The following is a 20,022-nucleotide window of genomic DNA, read 5'->3' as shown; positions in this document are numbered from 1 at the left end:
GGGATCCGAACCACATTTGTGACCTATACCACAACTCACAGCAACGCATATCACATAGATATTCTCCCAACAAACTTTCTTTGGTTGGTGTATGTTCTTTTATAAAAGTATACTGCTGAATTTGAATTATTTATCTTAGGGCTTTTGAGGACATCTGTATTAATAAATAAAATTATTTTCTTTTTCCTTTTTAGGGGGTGGTGGGAGTCTCATGCAGGTTTGATACAAGGTTATGCTAACTTTTTAGGATGATTTTGAAAGCATCCTGGTTTTTCCTCCACACTGTTGTTTTTAAATTATCAAGATAGCTATCTGCTTTTGATAATTTAATAGAACGCATGTATAAAACAATCTGGGCTTGGTGAATTTTAGAATGCTAGATCTTTAATTATCTTTGCAAAGTTATTGGTAAGGAAGTATTCATTTTCTGATTCTTCTTGAGTCAATTCTGGGCTATTTATATTTGCCTAGAAAAGAAGTCCATCTCATTTACATTTTCAAATTTACCAGCATAAAGTTATAAGTAGTACTCCTTTATCATTTTTCATCCCCACTGAATCTGTTCTTATATCCCTTTTTCATTCCTGATATTGTGCTTTCCCCTTGTTATTTTTTGGGTTTATATCCAGTGTTATTTTGCTGTGATCAAATTATGTGATCAATGTAATTTCCATTTCCTTTTTAAGTGACTTATTAAAAATACTCTGGAGTTCCCGTCGTGGCGCAGTGGTTAACGAATCCGACTAGGAACCATGAGGTTGCGGGTTTGGTCCCTGCCCTTGCTCAGTGGGTTAATGATCCGGTGTTGCTGTGAGCTGTGGTGTAGGTTGAGGACGCGGCTCGGATCCCGCATTGCTGTGGCTCTGGCATAGGCTGGCAGCTACAGCTCCGATTCGACCCCTAGCCTGGGAACCTCCATATGCCATGGGAGCAGCCCAAGAAATAGCAAAAAGCCAAAAAAAAAAAAAAAATACTCAAAGAATGTACTCAATACTCATACTTAATAAAGAAAAAAGGTACCTTCTGTTTTTTTAGATACGAACAGCACAGATCCACCTGTAAAGTTAATTGGGGGTTATTACCCTCTGTGTCTGTATTTTATACTTCAAGGCAGTAAAGTATATTAGTTACAAGCACAGACTCTGAGGTCAGGCTACCTGGATTTAAATCCTAACTCAGTCCCCTACCAGCCATGGTGAGCCATTAAACCACCCTCCCTCTGCCTCAGTGTTCAACTCCTTAAAATTGAGTTCATAATGGAGTTCCCATCGTGGCTCAGTGGAAATGAATCTGACTAGCATCCATGAGGACAAACGTTTCATCCTGGCCTTGCTCAGTCGATTAAGGATCCAACCTAGCTTTGAGCTGTGGTGTAGGTCACAGATGCAGCTTGAATCCCACATTGCTGTGGCTGTGGCGTAGTAGGCCAGCAGCTACAGCTCCCATTCGACCCCTAGCCTGGGAACCTCCATATGCCGTGAGTGCAGCCCCCCCCCAAAAAAAATTGAGTTCATAATAGTATCTACTTCATAGGACTAGGACAGGAGGCGTCTGAGTTAATACATGTAAAATATTTAGTGCAGTGCCCGAAAGTGCGTAAGCACTATGTACATCTTAGCTATGTTTGTCTACCTGATCTATTAATGATTAAGTGAAACTGTTAAAGTCCCCCTGGATGCTTGAGTTTGGACTAAATGATGTGACCTGCCTTCTTTTGCATGCTGGAGATTCAGCTGTGAACAAGAAAGGCAAGTTTTCTCTCTTTGTGGAGGAACCTTCTAGATGGAGGAGATGGAGATTTATCAGCCTTTCCTCGGGGTGGGGGTAGGGGAGGCTGTGCTCTGTTCTGTGCCATCCATTTCATACAAGAGGATGTGAGGCAAAGGCCTTTTATAACCTATTTCAAGTCTGCCTTCTGGTGGTATCTCAACCACTTCCTCAGAGATAGCATCCTATATGCTGGACCCACTTGATTAATAACAGTAATAATTAATTTTAAAAATAATGATTGCTAATAGTAGCAATAAACATTTTGCAACGCTTACTGTTGCCAGTGCCTTCTAGCAAAGACCTTCGGGAACACATCCATAGTTAAACAAGTTGGACGTATTACTTGTTGCAGCAAAGGAAAACACATACCACAGGGGGGCATGGGGCATCTCCGTGAGGCATTAGAAAGAGTGGGTTATAGAATTTGGGCTTAGGTTGAGAGATCTGGGGAGCATTCATTCCCCTCTTTTTTTTTTTTTTTGGTCTTTTTGTCTTTTTAGGGCCGCACCCACGGCATGTGGAGGTTCCCAGGCTAGGGGTCTAATCGGAGCTGTAGCTGCTGGCCTACACCACAGCCACAGAAATGCCACATCCGAGCCCCGTCGGCAACCTACACCACAGCTCTCAGCAACACCGGATCCTTTAACCCACCAGGCGAGGCCAGGGATTGAACCCACCACCTCATGGTTCCTAGTCAGATTCATTAACCACTGAGCCATGACGGGAACTCTCACTCCACTCTTAACAGAAGAGAACCCAATTTGATGGTGTCCTGACACCACATAGAAAATTATAGAGTGATCCTTGGCGCCTTGGTTCCCTGGGCACTTTGGGGTTTGTTGTTGTTTTTTGTTGAGATATAATTGACATAGGGTGTTATATTCATTTCAGGTGCATGACATAATGAGTGGATATTTGTATATCTTATGATATAACTGCCGCAATACATCTAGTTAACCTCTTTACTATACATAGTGACAAAATTTTCTGTGTATGTGAAGAGAACTTTTAAGATTTAGTCTTCTAGCAACTTCAAATATACAATACAGTGTTATCAGCTATGGTCCCCAAGGTGTACATTGCGTCGCCATGACTTATTTATTTTATAGCAGAGAATTCATTCTTTTTAACTCCCTTCTCCCATATCACCCACCGCCCCCATCCCCTCCCCACTTCTGGTAACCTCCAGTCTGGTCTCCAGGTCCATGAGTATGCACTCTGTTTTAAGCAAAGGAAGTATAGTGTTTCTTTCCCATTCTCGAGCAGTTTCTCTGCACAGAGTATCTTTTTAGTCAGTCCTTGTCCATAGGGAAGAGAATGACAGACTCATAGGTGAGTTCTGAGCTCTTTAGCTAAAGCTGTTAGCGAGCCTTATGATCCGTTGATTCATTGTCTTCACACAGATTGGGAGGCTGAGTTCTAGAATTAGATGCTTCCCCAAGATCACTCAGCAAATCAATATCAGGACTGCCAGGCCTTGGGAGATCAGCATTGTGGTGTTGGCTGTGTTCCAGACTATTATACATTTTTAAATAACTTTTTCTGGGTTGTCATTATGAATGTGTTACAGATATATTCTTCAAAATACAGATGCGATACAGACTGATTCTTCTAGTCCTTTTAGTCTACCTTTTAATTAAAGAAAGCGTTTCTCTCAAATGTTTTTATGGCGCATTTAAATCAGAAATGCTTTTTGCTGCAAGTACCTGAAAATTCCATCTACACAGAAGGACTTGTTTTCTTAACATAACAGAGTGTCTGAAGGTAGACAGTTGCTACTCATGGTTCAGAGGCTCTAAACTTTCAGGACCAGCAGTGATGCTGGTAGCCTTTCCCCTAAGTGTGCTAGAAGGCTGCTGACAGCTCCAGGCATAACATCCACCATCCAGACAGGAAAACTGCAAAGGAATAGAGCCAAACACATCTGTCTGTTTTATCAGAGGAGCACAGCTTCCCCAGGACGGCATCTCACAGCCGACTCCTCTTTGAATCTGTCTAATAGAGATCAGTCCTATGCAGAGATGTTGGGGAAACAGAAAGCAAGATTGCTGTGGCTGGCTTAGACCAAGAAATGACTCCTTTCCTTGATCTGGTCTAATGCCACCTCAATGACAATAGAACTCGGTTAGCAAGAAAATGAATAGGAAATAGAGGCGTTCCCTGTGGCACAGCGGGTGAAGAGTCTGGCATTGTCAATGCAGTGGGTACCACCAAATAAATAAGTAAATAAATAAGAAATGGATTCTGTGACCATCACAGTGCTTGTCATTAACACTTGGACAATTCAGATGACCAAGAAAAAAAAAAAAAGAGAGAGACTATATATAGTATTTACAAGTATAATTTTATAAAACTAGAATTAAATAGAATGTATTGTATTCATCCTTCATTCTTTTCTTCCTTAAAAAAATCAGCCATAAGTGGTGTAGGCCGGCAGCTACAGCTCCAATTTGACTCCTAGCCTGGGAACTTCCATAAGCCATGGGTGTAGTTCTAAACAAACAAACAAAGTTAAAAAAAAAATCAGCTATAGGAGTTTCCTTGTGGTGCAGCGGCCTAAAGATCCAGTGTTGTCACTCCTGTGGCTCAAGTCAATGCTGTGATGCATGTTCAGTTGTCTGGCCTGGGAACTTTCACATGGCTCCAGGCATGGCCGAAAAAAAAAAAAAAAATCAGCTATAAAACTATCAATTTAAATTACATACTTTTTAGGAGTTCCCGTCGTGGCGAAGCGGTTAACGAATCCGACTAGGAACCATGAGGTTGCGGGTTCGATCCCTGCCCCTGCTCAGTGGGTTAAGGATCCGGCGTTGCCATGAGCTGTGGTGTAGGTCGCAGACGCGGCTCGGATCCCGCGTTGCTGTGGCTCTGGCGTAGGCTGGCAGCTATAGCTCCGATTTGACCCCTAGCCTGGGAACCTCCATATGCCGCGGGAGCGGCCCAAAGAAATAGCAAAAAGACAAAAAATAAAAAAATTAAAAAATAATAAATTACATACTTTTTAAAAATTTCAAAACCAAACCATATCTACTCACAGTTTACTTATTTCTTCCAGCGCATCACGAGCAACTGAATAGCTCTCTATTATATTTTTTAGTCTAAATAGTATCCAACCATTCACATGAAATTGGATTTTGCATCATGTTAAAACAGCTCTAGAGGAGTTCCCATCGTGGCTCATCAGTTAACAAACCCAACCAGTATCCATGAGGTTGTGGGTTTGATCCCTGGCCTCGCTCAGTGGGTTAAGGATCCAGCGTTGCCATAAGCTGTGGTGTAAGTCGCAGACGCAGCTCAGATTCGATCCCTTGCCTGAGAACTTCCATGTGCTGCAGGTGTGGCCCTAAAAAAACAAAAACAAAAAACAACAACAACAACAAAAAAGCTCTAGAACGAATAAATCGTTTTTAACTAAATATAAATAAATACATTATATATTTTTACTCTGAGAACTTACTTCCACAATATTGCATGCTGTTCTTTTACTTTGTTGTTAGCGGCTATGTTGTATTTTAGTACATGCATGAACCATAATTTTTTTTATCCAATTCTGTTAAAGGTATGAAGGCTTCACGTAGTTTCTATTATCAATAGCATTGCAATGAAGATCCTTTAGTTAATCCTTTTCTAATTTCAGAATTATTTCCTTAGAACAAAGTATTTGAGGTTTTAGACAAAAAGTATGCAGATTTTTAATTTTTGGGGTACAGATTGCAAATGTGTTCTCCAGAAAGATTGTGCCAATTTTCATTACCCTTTGCTCATTTTAAAGGCATCCTCAACCACACTGTGTCTCATTATTAAAGAAATGCACCAGGAATGTTCCCGTTGTGGCTCGGCAGGTTAAGAACCTGACAGAATGTCCTTGAGGATGTAGGTTCAATCCCTGGCCTCACTCAGTGGATTAAGGATCTGGCATTGCTGCAACGTACAGCATAGGTCACAAATGTGGCTCAGATCCAGTGTTGCTGTCGCTGTGGCATAGGCCTCAGCTGTAGCTCCTGTTCAACCCCTAGCCCAGGAACTTCCATATGCCACAGGAGCTGCCATAAAAAGAAAAAGAAAAAAAAAAAGAGAGAGAAGTGTGCCAGAATGGTAATTTTACAATGCATCAGGTTATTGTTTTAATCTGGGTTTTTTTTTTGTTGTTGTTGTTACTAGTCAGGTTAATTTTTTTTAATGTCTATTGCCTATTCATAAATTGCTCACTTACATCTTCTAATAATTTTTCTGTTGCTGTTGGTGATTCACACTTGATTAGAAAATAGACATAAAGTAAAATTATTCATAATTTTCCTACCCAGAGATAATCACTCTTACTCACCTGTTATTCATACGGGTTATATATTTGTTTCTCTCTTTCTCTTTCTCATGCCCCATCCATCCATCTATTTATTGTTCAATCTGTCTATCCACCTATCTATCTTGTGATAATTTCCTGTTGATAAATACCCAAAAGTCAGATTGCTGAGTCAATGGATGTCAAGAATATTTAGGCTTTGAATAATATTTGTCAAATTGTTCTGTGAAATATGATAGCAGGGTATCACTCCATGATACACCCTACAGTCATACTGTTTTAAAAAAACATTTGCCAACTTGAGAGGCAAATTTGTAAGTTTTCTTCTATGTCTATGATCATATTCTCATTTGCTATCCCTAATGTTGGCTCTTTGGGGCCTTTTTACTCTTTTTTCTTAAGAGTTGATTGAGTAAATCAGCTATAATGGGCAAAAATAAAAGTCATTATAAAATGCTTAACAACAACAAAAAGAGTTGATCAGGACTTGTCTATATTGTTTTTCTTCTAAACATAGACTGTTTACATTTGCTAGTGGTAGCATTTTTCTATTTTTAATTCACTGTGTTTCGGAGCTCCCATCTTGACGCAGCAGAAATGAATCTGACTAGGAACCATGAGGTTGCCGGTTTGATCCCTGGCCTTGCTCAGTGGGTTAAGGATCCAGCGTTGCCCGTGAGCTGTGGTGTAGGTCACAGACACAGCTCAGATCTGGCATTGCTATGGCTGTGGTGTAGGCTGGCGGCTACAGCTCCGATTAGACCCCTAACCTGGGAACCTGCATATGCCGCAGGTGCGGCCCTAAAAAGAAAAAATACAAAAAAAAAAGAAAGAAAGAAAGAAAGAAAAAGAAAAAAAGATGTTTTCAGTTACTAATGATGTTGATCCCCTTTTCATGTTTATCAGTTGTTCATATTGTGTGTGTGTGTGACTTGATTGTTCATATTCTATCCCACTTTCTATTTGACTTGTCTCATTGCTTTTTAAAGCTTTCTCTGTATTTTATATTTATACCCTTTATCCTTTATATTACAAACTTTCTCCAATATTTTATTTGTATTTTAGTTTTACTATGTTGCTTTTGTCATAAATCTGTTTTAATTTTTAAGTTGTACAAATCTATATTTTCCGTTAACATTTTGGCCTTTAAGGTACCATGCTTAGAAATTTTCTGACCTGAAGATGATGAGAAAAACCCCAGCCTTCTTTAAACATTCTTAGGTTTTGATCTTTTACCTGTAGGTTTTTGCTCCATCAGGTATTTAGTTTGTGCAGTTAACTAGACGTGCTTGGGGATTCATTGGATTCCGAATGACAGACTAACTACCTCAACAAATTTCTTGAAGAATCCATCTTTTCCTCACTGCTTTTAAATGTCACCTTTGTCATGTATAAAACTTCCATAAAATCTTGAACTTGTGAGCTTCTCATTCTTCTGTTGCTCTGTCTTTCCTTCTACTTATGTCACTTCACTCTGATTAAGTTTATATTACAGTTTTAAATGTAATGAAACAGATTTCTCCTTAAACTCCCTTTCCTAAACCTCCTGAATTTTACCAGAAATTTATTCTTTCAGATTAACTTTAAAATGATCTTAGATTCTAAAGATTACATCTTTGATCAAACAGCATTTCTTTTCTAATCATTATAACACTACTGAATAATCTTCTTATTGCAGAATATAAATTTGAGTGCTGTCTTTCCAACGGAAAAAAAATGTCATGTTTAAGAATCATTGCTCCAGTCTGGTGTGATCCTAGTCTTTTTTAAGGTGTAGTGACCACATCCCTGCAGACCTCCACAGAGAAGACTGTTTCTTTGACCATAAGCCCCATCTTGGAGCCCTGCAAATTCCCATGTTGATGTCATAACCCCCACTATATTGGTATTGGAGGTGGGGCCTATGGGAGTAATTAGGGTTAGATGAGGTTACGAGCATGGAGCTCTCAAGATAGGTTTAATGCCCCTTATAAGAGACATGAGTGGACTTCCCATCGTGGCGCAGCAGAAACCAACCTGACTAGTATCCATGAGGATGAGGGTTTGATCCCTGGCCTTGTTCAGTGGGTTAAGGATCCAGCGTTGCCGTGAGCTGTGGTATAGGCTGGCAGCTATAGCTCCAATTTGAGCCCTAGCCTGGGAACCTCCCTATGCCTCTGGTGCAGTTCTGAAAAGACCAAAACAAAACAAAAAAAAAAAACAAAAAAAAACAAAAAAAAAGAAAGAAAAGAAAAAGATGGCCACCTGCAGGCCAGGAAGAGAGCCGTACCCCTCACCAGGAACCAAATCAGTTAGCACCTTGATCTTGGGCTTCCTAGACTCCATTACTGTAAGAAAAAACAAAAAATTTATCATTGAAGCACTCAGTCTAGTGTATTTTGTTATGGCAGTCAGTGGCAGAATAAGACAACCTGTGAACACTGGACCATAAGGTTTCTGAGTTCAGCCATCCATCTGAGTCACATCGCTGATGACTCTCTCCCCATGATGCTCACAGCTTATTTCTTTGGATGAGATATCCAGGAGTATAAGAAGTATGTTCTGCAAATAACTCCTGGTTTCTTTCGTCTCTTCAACTCTATGCTCTAAGCATGGAAACACTTAGCAAGATTGGTTGGATTACCCATTATGGTTCATTTAATTATTAAAGGGAGTAAGTCACCCAAGGGACATTATCCTTCAAAGCAGCTGTCATGGGGAACCACAACAGCCCATGGCTTCCTAAGCAGTGAGACGTTCCTGAAACCCCTCCAAACTTTGGGCACCAGCCTGTAAAGCAGTAATATTGATGTAAGGTGGTATTCAGTAAGGACTTGTATGTATACACACATGCATACAGATGCCTGTGTATAGACATATATGCACATGTGTGTATATATACTTGTATGCATATACATCAATATATGTATATGTAGATGCCTATCTCACAAAGGCTCAGGCAGCAATCCTAAACACCTCCATGGGAAGTCGGGACCAGATTCTCAGAGATTTTTGCCTCTCAAAACTCATCTCTAATTGTGAGTTCAGAGGCATTGTCACCTGGGAAGAAGCGTGGGAAGATACTCTGGAAAACTGGTAGCTTCACATCTAGCGGTATTCTGAAAATGCAACTGGTTCTCTGGTGGGAAGAGTGTAATGTATATGTCTATATGCATGTGTGTGTGTGTTTATAGATGAATGTATATACACACATATATAGAAGTTTATTTTTAGCTTGACTGAGGAATTCCCATCGTGGCTCAGGGGAAATGAATCTGACTAGGTTGCAGGTTCGATCCCTGGCCTCACTCAGTGGGTTAAGGATCTGGCACTGCCATGAGCTGTGGTGTAGGTTGCAGACGCAGCTCGGATCCCACATTGCTGTGGCTGTGGTGTAGGCCGGCAGCTGCAGCTCAGATTCAACCCCTAGCCTGGGAACTTCCATATGCCGCGGGTGCAGCCCTAAAAAGCAAAAAGAAAAGAAAAGAAACCCTCCGGTTCCCAGCAATTAGGCTAGTGTGCTCTATTCTACATCTTGCTACTCAAAGTGTGGCACCAGTAGCTGCAACCTCACCTGGGAGCTTTTTCGAAATGCTAGATCTTATCCTCCTCCCAAACCTGCTGAATCAGGAAAATAACATCTCCAGTGATTCACATGCACATTACAGTTTGAACAGCATTGAATTTCAGCGGTGGTTCTGACACAGGTTGTCTAGTAGAATTACCTGGGGTATTAAAAAAAAAAAAAAAAGTATCCATACCTGGGTCCCATCCTCAGTTGTGTACTTGGAGAATCCAAGCACAGATGGTTTTAAAAGATCTCCAGACTTGAATGTGGAGGCAGGGCTCAGGCTCTCAGATGTACCACGTTTTCCTCTAAGACTTCCAAAATCATCTATCCCTTTAGATGCCCGAAGCTGCTCAGAGTAGCTTTCTAGAAGCAAGGCCGAAAGGGAATGCACCCAGAGGTGCCACAGTGACAGTGGTCTGGGTGGCTGGAACCCATCCCTGACAAGCTGCCTGAAAACCGAACCCCAAGAGATCTGAATGTATCCCCAATTCCCAGTCACCCATTTCCTCCCAGCAGAAGGCATCATTGCCTTCTTGGAACTTCTTTAATATTGTCCTGTCCTTTGGGGAAAATGAGAGCTAGGAGAAAACCAGCAGAGGCAACAAGCTCACGATATTCATTTCATGCCAAATGTGTGCTGTCATCTCTGCTCTGGTCCTTTTTCGCTTCATGCTAAAGAGATGGTATTGAAGGCACCAGAAAGTATCCCCTCAATATAAATGCTAGTGCATTTTATGATCACCATCTTCCTTCCCATCCTCTTCTAAAGTCTCCTACAGAAATTGTTTTTATCTTTTCAGATGTGGAGTACTTTATAAAAATGCTCAGCAAATATTTCAGCAAAAATAAATGTCCCCAAATAGCCACTCTATCCAGTATAAGTCATGATCACCAGTGTTCCTCTGAAATGCCTAAAATAGAGTCTGTGCTAGCAGTTCCCTCCAAGGAGTGTCCTTGTTTAGCTAACCTAGTTAGAAGCTGTGAGCTTGTGCTTTTGGGTCCTGTGAGAGCCTTGTGTTTTTAAAATAATTTTGTCTAAAAACCTTCCTCATCTCCCAGTGAAGATGCATAATATGCAAATTTCCAGGAACTAGGAGCATCGAGCCACCCTGTTTGGGGAGATACAGCTCTTATTTGCAGGCCCCCAGGGGAGCACTGTGAGGTTTGTACCAGCAACAGTATCTGAGCAGAAGGCCTTTTGGAGCCCTTCTGCCATGTTTCCTTCAGGCTGTGTTTCTCTGCTGGGGGTGTGGACACTTATGAGGCCCCCTTGCCCTGCTGTGATACTCATGTCACTTCTTTTAGAGCAGCAGATGCGGAGGAGAGTTCCTGTGTTTTAACCTGATTCCTGCTATAATTGAGAAGAGAAATGGGCATGTTTTTCCCCTGTTGTGGAGATCACTTACCTGTACCAGAGGGAGGAAGGTGTCCTCACTGCTGAACTCAACATTTGACTAAGACAGTGGTGATCAAGTCTGTGATGACAGCAGTGACCAGCTCATCTCCTTTCACAGTTTCAGCAGTGAAAAGACCCGTGTCCCGAGACCCCTCACAGTCCTGAGCAAGCCAGAACAACTGGAGACCTTAGCTGGCAGCCCAAAGCCGCCTCTCCAATGATCTGGAAGGGTGGTGGCCCCCGCTGAGTATCATGATGGAATTTTGTAAAATATAAGAAAACACAGAGAGTTCGGGTACCCAAGTCCGATGGCTATTGCTGTTAACCAAAGCTCCATTTTAGGGAGAGGTAAACATAGATCAGCTTCGGTTTCCGGTCCAAAGGGCCAGCCCGAAGACAAGGGACCCCACCCAAAGCAGCCAACTGCTAAGGGTACCAGGGCGCTGAAGCAAGCACAGGACAGAGCCAGCCAGAGAGAGAGTCAGAGGGAAGAGGGCTCAAGTAATGGTCAAGAGAAGACCCTGGCTGCAGCTCAGCAGGCTCCTTCTCCTGGCCCAGAAGTCTGCTTAAAATAGGCAGCAAAGGAGTTCCCGTCGTGGCGCAGTGGTTAACAAATCTGATTAGGAACCATGAGGTTGAGGGTTCGATCCCTGCCCTTGCTCAGTGGGTTAAGGATCTGGCGTTGCTGTGAGCTGTGGTGTAGGTTGCAGACGCGGCTCGGATCCCGCGTTGCTGTGGCTCTGGTGTTGGCCAGCGGCTGCAGTTCCGATTAGACCCCTAACCTGGGAACCTCCATATGCCACGGAAATGGCCCAAGAAATGGCAAAAAGACAAAAAGACAAAAAGAAAAAAAAAAAAAAAGGCAGCAAAAAGCCAGATGCCTGAGGCAGCTACTGACTGCACCATAGAGACTCTTTGAAGGATGAAGGGTAAAGAAAAATGTGAAAGCATGTCCTTCTTTATTATAAAAGGAATACATTTATCACGGAGAAAATGCGAAAGGTACAGACAGATACAAAGAAGAAAAATAAAATAACACAGAATGCCACCCCCCTGAACAAACCGGTTGTAAAATGGTCACATATTTCTTTCCCACTAAAAAAGCCCGGAATCCATGTGGTCCAGTCCTAGTGAGTCATCCAAAGCAATTGAGATCTCCACTAGAAATTCCCAAAGAAAATCAAAGGGAATCTAATTTATAATTGGCAGAAACACTTCCTAAAATTGTCTTTCCCGTGCCCACTCTCTTGCCACCTCCCTCACCCTCCAGCTTCCCCAAAGCTCATTAGCCCCTCGCTCTCAACTACCACCAAAAATCTGTCATCAAGCCCAACATCAAGGTGTTCCTCTTCCCTTTTCCCCTTCCTTACCTTTTTCAAGTTTCTCTTCTTCCTCTAAGAGACTCTGCTTCCATCTCCAATATTAAGTGAATTTAGCTCGTTTCACTTCTTGCAGTTTATCTTTTCTTTCTGCCTATTTCCCCAGTTCTATCAGGAAGAACCTGAGCTAACAGGTGCCTTCCTTTCCACAGAAGGTGGGAGAGGAGAAGAAGTCAAGCCATCAATGACAGAATATTCTTTCATGGGCAACAGAAGGAAACAAATATTAGAAACTATGCAAATGCCCATGATGCACATCTTTCTTTTTTTCTAACCTTTAAATCTTTTAAATACATTTTTTGAAAAACTCAGTATTGTGATTTCATATTGTGTTCTGTAAACTTTCTATTCTATTCATTCATTCAGCAAATAATTATTGTGGGCTTATTATATGCTAGGTATTGAGACTGCGGAAACATCTGTGAACAAAATAGGCAAAAATTAATACCCTCATGAAGCTTAGTCAAGTGCTAAGAGATAGACAACAAATATAAAAGGAAGTATATTGTATATTATGCTAAGAAGTCATGGATACCTTGTATTTATTTTTTTATTTTTTTATTTTTGGCAAAGTGAAAGTGGGTCAGGAGTGCTGGGTAGAAGGCTGATTCCTTCTCAGTGAAGTGATTTATGGCCTCAGACCTGGGCGGGAAGAGGAGGTGAAGCATGCAGCTTGCAGGGAGGAGCCCTCCAAAGGGGAGAACACAGCTAGCACGACAGCCCACCGACTAGATGGTGCTTGGGGTTTTCTAGGAATAACAAGACATCACGTGTGGCCAGAGTGGAAAGTGAGCAGGAGAAGCCAGTTCTTTTTTTTTTTTTTCCCTCTCTTTTTGCCTTTTCTAGGGCCGCTCCTGTGGCATATTCCCAGGCTAGGGGTCTAATCGAAGCTGTTGCCGCCAGCCTACACCACAGCCACAGCAACACGGGATCCAAGCCACGTCTGCGACCTTCACCACAGTTCACGGCAGCACCAGATCCTGAACCCACTGAGCAAGGCCAGGGATCGAACCCACAACCTCATGGTTCCTAGTCGGATTCGTTAACCACTGCACCATGACGGGAACTCCAAGAAGCCAGTTCTAACTCCATGATTGTCAGCCTGCAGAACTAGGGGAACAGAGTTGCCACCAACTGATGTGAGGCCAATGACAGACAGAGCCGATTCTGGGCAGCATCTGGAGTGCCGATTTAGACACGTCAAGTTTTAGATTGTTCTTAGCTGTCCAAGTGGAAAAACAGGGGATGCTGTTGAGAAAAATATCTCCTCGTGTCATTAAATATTATTGGAAATTTTAAATTTTAAATAGGTTGTGCTTTATTATAAAGTCAAAGAAATTACAAAAGGGTATGTAATGAAAATTAAGCCTATCTCCCTCTCCTCCACATAGCCAACCCCCCTCCTCCCCCAGACACATCCTTTTACAGGTTATCCAGATCTCTTTCCAGAAACCATCTGTCTACACATTTATAAGTAAACATTTTCTTTTTCATCCGAATAAAATTTTAGCATGATACGCACACACATTTTCATCGTGCCACTTAACCAGATATCTTGCAGTATTTCCATATCAAAAAGAAAGAGCATTGTCAATTCTTCATACAGTTGCATAGTTTTTGTAGTTTTCCCTTGCATGACTGTACATAACACATACAATATTATTTTTAACAAGTCCCCTGTTGATAGACATTTAAGTCTCTGTTTCCAAGCTTTTGCTATTACAGGCAGTATTGAAATATATAGTGACCTTTTGTATAGTTCATTTAAATTTTTTTTTTCTTTTTAGGGCCACACCTGCAGCATATCAAAGTTCCCAAGCCAGTGGTCTGTAGCTGCCCGCCTACACCATAGCCACAACAACTCAGGATCCAAGCCGTGTCTGTGACCTGCACCACACTTCACAGTAACGCTGGATCCTCATTCATCCATCACTGAATGAAGCCAGGGGTCAAACCCACATCCTCATGGGTACTAGTTGGGCTTGTAACCCGCTGAGCCACAATGGGAACTCCAAATGTGCAATTATATTATGAGTAAATATTTAGGACTGAAATTATTGCTCAATCAGAGGGTATGTGCATTTTCATTTAGCTAGAAATTTCCAGCTTTCAGTACAGCAGTAAGAGAACATGTTTCCCACACCCTCCATAACACAGTGTGTTAACAGATTTTTTAAAAATAATTTTCTGATACAGTAAGTCTGAAAAAAATTAAGGAAAATGTTATACCATACTCATATTGTTTATGGCTTCCGTGTCATACTTCAAAAGGCCTTCCTCTCCCTAAGTTTATTCTTTTTAAAAAAATTCCCAATTTTTAAAGGTATATTTGTAATTTGTTTTTTCATTTAAATCTTTGATATAGAATTGATTTGGGAAGTTGTGAGGTAGGAATCCAATTTTTCTTTCCAACTGGCCATACAGTTGTCTCGACACTGCTTCTTGAATAATAAATACATTTTTTCTCCCTTGTTAGAAATGCCACCTATAAGATAGAATGAATTTCCACATACTTTGGAGTTTATTTCTTTCTTTTTTTTTTTTTTTTAGCTTTTAGGGCCACATCTGAAGCATAAGGAGGTTCCAAGGCTAAGGGTTGAATTGGAGCTGCAGCCTCTGGGCTACATCACAGCTCACAGCAATGCCAGATCCTTAACCCACTGTACGAGGCCAGGAATCGAACCCACAACCTCGTAGATACTAGTCGGGTTCATTACTGCTGAGCCAGGACGGGAACTCCAGAGTTTATTTCTGAACCGTTTATCCTTTTCCATTGTTCTGTCTCCTATGCTGAACATTGATTTTATTACTCTTATTTTGTTTTAATACTTGGTTGGATTAGTCAGCCCTCATTATTTTATTTTTCGTATGCTGATAGTACTCTGGTATTCCTTCTGTGAATCATCAAGTCAGGACTTTGCCCATTTTTACATGATAGGCCCACCTTTTCCTTAAACTTTTAAAAGATGATGGTATAGTAAGGTTATAAAAGAAAAAATAGAAAGTAAAAAACCTTCTCATGTATTCACAACACAATTCTTTTTTTTTTTTTTTTTTTTTTTTTTTTTTTTTTAATCACATCTGTAGACACAACACAGTTCTTTTCCCTTTAAAACAGAGGCTGGCAAATTGGCCCATGGACCAAATCCAGCCTGCGACCTGTTTTTTTGTAAATAAAGTTTTATTAGAACACAGCTGCGCTCATTCATTTACATACAGTTGACTGCTGCTTTCACAGTACAGAGGCAGAATTGAGCCGTTGTGTCAGAGACCATCTGGCCTGCATAGCCTGAAATATTTACTATCTGGCCCTTGACAGCAGGTTTGCCGAGTTTCACTTGAAATTGCTCTCTAAGTTGTGTCTGAGTGCATGTGTCCTAAAATATGGTAATAATTGTTGAGAATCAGTTTCACATTTTCATTTGACCAGAGTTTTAAATTTTACTATTTTGTATTTGTTTTCTATTATCTCAATAGCCGATCAATAATCTCTCAAGAAGTAATATCATTCACAAGTGGTTGGACCATGAATTGCTTGTTTGACTATGGGCTGCCTTATTCCTAACAGGGTTAACTCAGTCACTATCCCGCTACTGGATAATTAGGTTGTTTGTAAATGGCACTGAAAGGAACACCTTCATACATGAGATTTTTCGTGTCTTTGAGAGACATCCCTTGGGAAAAATATCCAGAAATAGTATTTGAAAAGCAATTGACAATAATCTAAAAGGTCATCAAAGAGTTCCCGTTGTGGTGCAGTGGTTAACGAATCCGACTAGGAACCATGAGGTTGCTGGTTCGATCCCTGGTCTCGCTCCGTGGGTTGAGGATCTGGCGCTGCCGTGAGCTGTGGTGTAGGTTGAAGACACAGCTCGGATCCCACGTTGCTGTGGCTCTGGCGTAGACCGGTGGCTACAGCTCTGATTAGACTCCTAACCTGGGAATCTCCATATGCCGCAGCAGCAGCCCTAGAAATGGCAAAAAGACCAAAAAAAAAAAATTTTTTTAATAAAAATTAAAAATAAAATAAAAGGTCATTGAGATGGTCACATCCTTTAACTCAGTTATCATGTTTCTGGAAATGTTTTCCGATTCAGTAAGGCATGAGGAGACTTTTATTCTAGGGAGGAGTCAGACATACCTGAGTCCAAAGTAGCTGGAGTTGATGGAGGGTGAGAGAAAGGAGGCAGTACGCCTAAGGGCTTGCCCCGTGCCAGGCCCTTTATAAGAAGTATATACATGTCGTGAAATTTAATCATTACAAAGCCATTTGGAGTAGGTATCATTATCCCCACTTTTTACCTGAGACCCAAGGATCAGAGTTTGGGAGGATTTCCTGTGGTTGCATGCCCAGCAGTTGGCAGGCCTGGGATTCACACCTGGTCCACTTGTTTCCTAAGACCGACACGGTTTCCACCACCCATGCACTTTTAAGATAGGTGTGGAAGTGTCGAAAGTGTCCAGCATATATGATTTCTGCCTGCATCTGAGTAGGCGCCGAGGAGACAGCTGAAGCCGACAGTGATGCAGTGTGCTCCTCAGACGCAGGCCCACCCCTCCCTTGTCCCCCCTTTCTCCCGCTCTCCTCCCAGAGCTTCCTGGGCATCAGTCTGACTCCTTTCCTTCCCCTGCCCTCTTCCTTCTCACGTTCCTGGAGCTCCTGGGACCCCGAGTCCCTTCTCACTGTTCCCTTGTTCTGCACCCAAGCACCTGCCCAGTACAGGCTTTCACCCTGCCTGACGGCTAGCACCCCAGGGACAGGCATGTGTCAACACCCAGGCCATTTGGGTAAGGCAAAGCAAGAAAGGCCCTGGGGGGAGTAGGTGCAGCGTAAACCAACCTGACTAGGATCCATGAAGACTCAGATTCAATCTCTGGCCTCACTCAGTGGGTTAAGGATCTGACATCGCTGTGAGCTGTGGTGTAGGTCGTAGGCTCGGCTTGGATCTGGCATGGCTGTGGCTGTGGTGTAGGCCGGCGGTTACAGCTCCGATTGGACCCCTAGCCTGGGAACCTCCATACACCATGGGTGTGGCTCTAAAAGGATTAAAAGGAAGGGAGGAAGAAAGGAAGGAAGGGCCTGGAGGAGGACATGAGACTCTGGGTGACCTTAGGACCCTTGGCACTTAACAAATGGGGTTGTGAGTGTGTGAACATGTATGTGTGTGCACGTTAAGGACTCTGAGTTACTGTAGGCTGGGTGTGTGGTTTGGTAAATATGAGAATCAGTGTGTATGTGGTCACATGCACATGTATCTTTCTGCTTGTGTCTATGTGTGTATTGGGGATGCCTTTTTATGAATATTAGTATGTATAAGCATCTTTGTATTTGTTGTCATGTAGGTATGATAATTAAGCTGTAGGGAGTGTCTTTTGTTTCTGAGAATGAAAGGATTGTCTGCATATATATATTTATATATGTACACATATGCACTTGTATATGTATATATATATACATATGTACATAATACATACACATATACATGGAGTTCCCATTGTGGCTCAGTGAAAACGAATCTGACTAGTGTCCATGAGGACGCAAGTTTGATCCCTGGCCTCACTCAGTGGGTTAAGGATCTGGCATTGCCTTGAGCTGTGGTGTAGGCCGGTGGCTGCAGCTCCGATTGGACCTCTAGCCTGGGAACCTCCATATGCCATGGGTGTGACCCTAGAAAGACTAAAAAAAGAATTCTAAGTGCACATATAAATATATATGTACACATGTACATATCTATACACATGTACATATATATACACATATATGTGTGTGTAGGCTAAGTCTAGAAGCTGAGATTCTTGGATATGACTGTTTTCTTAGAACAGGATGTCTCAACCTCGGCCCTATTAACATTTTACCCCAGATGTTGTGCGGGGCTGTCCTGTGCATCGTTGGGTGTTTAGCAGCATCCTCAGTCTCTCCCCACTGGATCCCTGTAGCAACCCCCTAGTTGTAACAACCAGTAATGTCTCCAGATTTTGCCAAGCATCCCCTGGGATGCAGAATCCCCCCCGGAGTACCACTGTCCTGGACCAGCAGCTCTCATCGCTGTCTGCACTGAAAGCACCTGAGGAGCTTACATGGTTCAGATCCCCCAGATCACCTAAATCCGGGCCCCCTGGAGCTGCAGCCTGAGCAGTGAGAATTTCAAAACTTCCTCGGGCGTTCTCCAAACATGATCCTCAGCGGAGGAATCTTGCCTTTAATCCAGCAGGTCTCACATTTGAACGTGCCTCAGAATCACCCAGAGGCTTGTCAAAACACAGAGTGCCCAGCCCACCCCAGAGTTCTTGATGTGGGGGGGCATGGACGAGGCTTGAGAACTTGCATTTCTAAGTTCCTGGGTGGGAACCACTACCCTAGAAAAGTGACATCGAAATGTCGGTATACACAGGGACAACCTGGGCAGCTGATTGAAAAATGTCCATCCCTCTCTGTGCCCACGTTTTCTGGCTGTGTGTCCCGCGGCAGTATCCCAGGCAGAGCTGATGCAGGGAACACCCACTCTGGGAAACTGCACCATGTCAGACAGGAGGTCAGTGTCAGTGGATGTACTGGGCTTGGCTAGTGGGGTCCTTTTTCTAGAAGCAGGCTCAGTAGGCTGGGGGTGGGTGGCAGAGGCTGGGCTGGAAGAGCTCTCTCAGCAACAGGAGCGTTGGGACCCAGGACCACCTCTCACTGACCTAGTAAAGCAGAGGGAAGGCCAAGGGCCAGGGTGAAGCAGGTGGCACCCAGCCCAAGCCCCTCGTACTGAGGAAGCACGAAGAACTCTAATGGGAGGGCACCTGATGGCTGCTATCTTGCCCCTCAAGCTGCCTAATTGATAGCCAACCTTCATTTCAGAGACCTTTGCTATGTCACACTTCCATCACGGGGTTTGGTGCTCTGCCCAGGGCAGCCCAATGTGCTCTCCCTGCAAGGCTGCCGAACCCCCTCACTCACCTTCTGAGGCCCTCGAGCAACCTGAGAAATGTCCTGGAATCTCCTCATAGGCTCCCATTGCACCTATAAGGGCATTTTTCTAACTTTTGGCTTGATTTTGTATCTTTCTCCACCACTGGACTGTGAGCAGCCACCACCTCTGCCCCTCTCTGGGTTCCCAGGGCCCAGTACAGGAGTGTCAGCTTGTGTCTCCTGCTCTGTTGGACCTCTGGGAGCCCACACACTTACCCCTATCATCTTCACAAAAGACTCTGGCTCTACCTTGACCAGGAAATCTCTAGCACTTCACCTGGAGCCTGGCGCATGATAGGTGTGACTCAGCAACTGAATGAATGGATGTCATCCACTGACCTGTTTGAGTTTTCATCTGAGTACTGACCACCAGGTGTACATGTTCATATTTAGTAACTGTATTATTTGCCTTTCCTTATTGGAATGTGTACCTGAGGGTGGCAGGAGTACTTCTGCTTCGTTCCAGGCTATACTTGACATTTATGATGATAATGATAGCAATCAGAGCAACCTGTGGGAATGTTGCTTCTTATGGTGTGGCATGGACGAATGAGCAAGTGAATGAATGAAGTGACACATTGGAAAAGAGTGTTCCTAATTAAAACTATGCTGCGATAACATCTTTTACATATTATATGGATGAAATACAAAAGCTGAATAATCCATGCTGATGTC

General features: G+C 42.7%; 1 long non-coding RNA gene across 2 annotated transcripts in view; it reads left to right on the top strand.

The window, feature by feature from the left end:
• Window positions 1–20,022, top strand: part of LOC110261544 — a 68,194-nt gene that overhangs the window by 27,865 nt on the left and 20,307 nt on the right. The window lies entirely within an intron of this gene.

The sequence above is a fragment of the Sus scrofa genome, chromosome 7, assembly GCF_000003025.6.
Source record: "Sus scrofa isolate TJ Tabasco breed Duroc chromosome 7, Sscrofa11.1, whole genome shotgun sequence".
Lineage (NCBI taxonomy): Eukaryota > Metazoa > Chordata > Mammalia > Artiodactyla > Suidae > Sus > Sus scrofa.
This window is presented reverse-complemented; position numbering and strand designations above follow the sequence as displayed.